This window comes from Sciurus carolinensis, chromosome 15 (assembly GCF_902686445.1).
Source record: "Sciurus carolinensis chromosome 15, mSciCar1.2, whole genome shotgun sequence".
Lineage (NCBI taxonomy): Eukaryota > Metazoa > Chordata > Mammalia > Rodentia > Sciuridae > Sciurus > Sciurus carolinensis.
Genome location: NC_062227.1, coordinates 15,875,982 through 15,880,775, shown reverse-complemented (window position 1 = coordinate 15,880,775; position 4,794 = coordinate 15,875,982). Strand labels below are relative to the sequence as shown.

General features: G+C 39.5%; 1 non-coding gene across 1 annotated transcript; it reads right to left on the bottom strand.

Moving 5' to 3' along the window:
- Window positions 1-4,214: 4,214 nt before the first annotated feature.
- On the bottom strand, window positions 4,215-4,287 carry Trnav-uac (transfer RNA valine (anticodon UAC)). Its single transcript has one exon. It is a non-coding gene; the product is annotated as a tRNA-Val (tRNA).
- Between the last annotated feature and the right edge of the window lie 507 nt (window positions 4,288-4,794).

Genomic DNA, 4,794 nt, shown 5'->3' with positions numbered 1-4,794 from the left:
TAAATGGAATCATATGGAATGAGATCTTTTGTGCCTGGCTTCTTTCACTCTGTGTAATGTTTTTGAGGTTCATCTATATTTTATCAGCACCTCATTCCCTTTTATGGCTGAATAATAATCCACTGTATGGGAGTCTCATATTTTGTTAATTCATTCACCCATTGATGGACATTGGAGTAGTTTACACCTCCTGCTATTGTGAATGATGCTGATACAAACATTTTTGCACAGATTTTTGTATGAACATATGCTTTCAATTCTTTGGGGTGTGTATTTCATGCTACGGTTTTGATTTGGAATGTCGTCCTAAGAGGCATGTGATGAACATTTGGTCCCAAATGCAGCAGTCATCAGAGGTGGGGTTTTTGGGAAGTGATTAGATAATGAGAGCTCTGACTTTGTCAATGGATTAGTCTATTGGTGAATTAATAATTTGACGACTTCACTGGGAGATAATGGAAAGTGTAGGAGGTGGGGCCTAGTTGGAGGAAGTATGTCACTGAGGAAATGACCTGAATGGGTATATCTATCTTATCCCTGACTCCTTCCTTTTTTTCTCTTTCCCTCTCTATGCGTCACGGCTGCCATGAGGTAAGCATCTTTCCTCTGCCACACTCTTCCACCATGATGCTTCTGCCTTGGAACCAGCCAAACATGACTGGAAACTTTACATTGCTTCTTTCAGGTATTATTCAGATATTTTGTCTCAGCAACAGAAAACTGACTAACACACTTTAGGGGGAAATTTCAGGCTCATATACCTCCATGTTTGACTTCCCAAGAAATTACCAAACTGTTTTTCTCAGTCATTGCACCACTTTTCATTCCTACTATGAGGTATGAGGTTTCCAATTTCACCACATTCTCACCAACACCTGCTGTTTCCCTTATTTATTTATTTAGTTAGTTATATTATAGTCATTCTAGTGTCATCTCATTGTGGTAGTAAATGATATCTCATTGAGGTTTTAATTTACATTTCCCTAATGACTAATAACATTGCACATATTTTCATTAACTATTTCATTAATAACTATTCATTATTTATTTATTTATGTTTGGAGAATTCAAGTCTTTTGTCCTGTTTTTAGTGTTTTTTATTGTTGCGTTTTAAAAATTCTTTTTATTTCCAGGATAGTAGGTCCTTGTCAGAGATATAATTTGCAAATATTTTCTCCTACATTGTAGAGTGTTGTTTCACTTTCATAATAGAGTCTTATAATGCACAAAAGTTTTAAATTTGATGTCTGTTTAACCTATTTTTTTTAATTTGGTTTCTTTGCACAGCTCTCTGCTTTTACAGTCTTATGAGATTTTACAGGGTCCAATAAGGCAATTCAGGAATATCGTTAAGGTTCCTAACCTTAATCATACCTGCAAAGTCCATGTAAGGTAATGTTGATGGGGAAAACCCAAATAAACCTTCTAGCTCTTAGTTGACTTAAAATTTGTTAATTTTGGAGATCACACAACTGAGCCATACATTATTAATCGCCCACTAACTTTGGTGTACATAACACCTCTGACATATAATGATAATAATGATTGCTCTTCAGGAACCTGAAGACCACCCTTGTTGAAAGTAGCGAGTGCCTCTTCACTTGGGCCTACAGATTTCCATTAGGTAACCAGAATGAGATGAAAAGTCTTGGTATCTGTCTTCATATTATGTCTGTCTTCTTTGTTTCTTAAACTTTGGGTCAGATTCCACTCAGCTCTGCATGTAGACCTGTTGAACATTTGAGAAATGTTTAATCTAAAACCACAATATAGGATTAATTTGACCTAGGCTTGCCTAGTTGTTCCCCACTTCTCCATTTCAAGGCTAAAGACCCTACCAGCCTCCATTATTGGAAATACCAGACCATGAAAGGGGTGAAAAGAGGTTGTCACTTATTCCCAGAAAAGACAGCAATATCCCTCCCCTTTAGTAGCCTATTCCTCTCCCTCAACATCACTATCCTATATCTGTAAGCCCTCAATCCCAATGTGACGGGCGAGACTGAGCCCAGGGTTACGCCACATGCATCCAAAGATGGCAACTGGCAGAGAGCTAAGGGGCGTGCTGAATGCGCCTTGAGAAAAACAGGAAGCATTTACCATTGGCTGTATGATAATTAGTTCAGCCGCCTAGCGCGTGGACAGATGTATCTTACATGTGTGCTTGAGCTCGTGATCGCTTGACCTTTAATAGGATTGGATGTACATATCTGGTTACAATTGCATATGCATGAGACTGCTTATATATTGAGGGTGTTATCTGAATAAAAAGGAAGCTGCTTCATGAACCTCTGAAGTGTACATGTCGTTTGTCCCGCTGGTCGGAGGCAAGCGGCAGCAAGCGACATCCCCAGAGGTTGAGAGGTTGATTTGTAAGCAAATCTCCCTCCTCTCTATTCTTTGGCCACTGAATAGAGCCTTTCCTTCTCCTCAACACTCATTTCTCAGTTACTGGTCTTTCCATGGGATGAGCTTCCAAATCTGTGTTCAGTAACAGTAACATGTTCACAGGATCCAGGGATTAGAATGTGGATATCTTTGAGGGGACCATTCTACCTACAAAACTCAGCTTAATTCTTGATACCTTCTTTGGGTGATTCCAGCTCTTCTGATTCAAGAGCTGCTTCTGTTGTTCATTAAGCTAGTGAACAATTTAATCTATCCTCTTCAAAAGTCAAAATCTTCCCCTTTCCTTCTTGCTATACCCTTTAGTCATCAAGTCCTCTGATTTTTACCTCCTAAATTTCACATCTGCCCACATTCTCTTGCACTTCTTATCCACCTCTGATTAGGTTTTTGACTCTGAATAAATAATAGATGTTACTTTAATTATAATGTATTCCTAAAGATTTCAGAAGTGCTTATTGAAAATTAGCTTTCAATAAGTGTTGGTTATTATGCTGCTGTTGTTGATAGTTGGTAGATGCAAAATTCCTTAACAATGACCATGAGATCCTGTGTGACCTGGCCCCTTGATGTCTCTCACACTTCCCCTGGAATTGTCCCCTTTGCTCTGTGGGCTCCATCTGGACTTACCTTCTGCCAGGGCCTCATACTCTCTGTGCTTCCTCCCATCCGTGACCTTAGCTTGGTCCTGACTTTTCTTTTCTTCACTTGGTAAATTCTCATCACTCTTCAAATCTCTGTTAGTGCCACTTTCTCAGAAAAATTCTCCCTGGCCAACTACTTTAGACTCACAGAGCATAGTACACTGCTTCTTGTCATAGTTATGATTGTATCTTTGTTCCTGTGAATTATCTGATTTATGACATTCTCTCTTGCTAGACTGGAAACTTACCAGATATCTCCAGCATCTAGCAGAGTGATTGGCATTAATTAGTTGCTCAGTAAATTTTAAAAAAATAAATGTAAGTTCTTGTAGAATTCAAAAATATTAAGACCATATAAGGATCATCTGGTCTACTCTGTCTTCATGAAGAAATAAATGAAGACAACCCAAACAGGAACAAGCAAAGGCTTTTTAGCCAGAGCTTGCAAGAGAGTTGGCCACCATTGCTTGCATTTTGGCAAGGACTCAAAGGCTAGAAGAGAGGTGGAAAAGCCTTCTACATGGAAAAAAGAGAGGCTTCAGGTGTAACCTGACTGGAATTTGTCTCCATAGGAAAGTGAAGGCAGAATAACAGAAAAGGGGTATTCTATATGATTGGTTGGAGAAGGGCGTATTTGGCATTTTCTGGTTAGTCCCAAATTGGAAGCAGGAACAAATATCAGGAAGGCAGTTGGATATGAATCTAGTCTTGGACATTTGAGCCAATTGCAGCAGTGGATATTTGCCTTCCTGGATTGTTTCCTTGATTGTTTGCTAGAAGTAGAGTATGTTTGGTTTCTTGGGCTAGTTAAAACAGATAATGAATTGATTTTCTGGGCTGGTTGATAAAGAGTCTGGGTTAGAGTTCTGTTTTTAAATATGGCCTGGCTGTTGTCCGGTTGTATGTTCAGTCTTTCACATGAATGAGATGTGAAAATGTACAGGAAAGGGAATCTGGGAATGCTAAAAGACTTGTCCAAATTCACACAGCTTGTTAAGGACCAATCTGGGACTTCTATCTAGTAATGAACAACTTAGTCTACCACCCACTCCTACTCACCTAGAAGGTAAACTGTGCCTATGATACATATTAAAGGCATAGTCTGTCCTGTAAGTTGTGAACTAAGGGTTTGAGGGTCCTTTAGAATACTCTTTTTTTTTTTGGTGGTGGTGCTGGGGATCGAACCCAGGGCCCTTTGCTTGTAAGGCAAGCACTTTACCAACTGAGCTATCTCCCCAGCCCTAGAATAATCTTAAGGAGACTGAGGAGTGACTACAAAATATAAGTTGAGTTGAGGTTAATAGGGTCCCACTCTTATGAAAAGTTACACTTTCCCTTGACAAGTGAGTTTGCTTTCACTTTCTCATGGTGTAGGAGGAGGGTGCAGAGCAACTCACTGTAGTGCACTCTATCATTTTAAAACTTGAGCTGGCTGATACAGGGGCACATTGGGCCCACATGCCTCTCAGGAAGAGAATTGTGTCAAGCATGGGAATAGAAAACTAGAATTTCTGAACCGAGAAAAGGGTCATTTTTAGCTTCAAGTAATTTCTCCAGGAAGCTCTTATCTCAAATTAGGTTGATTGAAACACAAATATATGAATATGTTGAAAATCCGAGTCCCTCTGACAGCATCAAAATTCAAGTGACTCCTCTGTAACCCTTGTGGAATGAGTCCTTGTGTGAGCCACATCACTGAGCACATCTGCAGGCTGTGTTATGGGACTCAGTGTTGAGAGAAAAG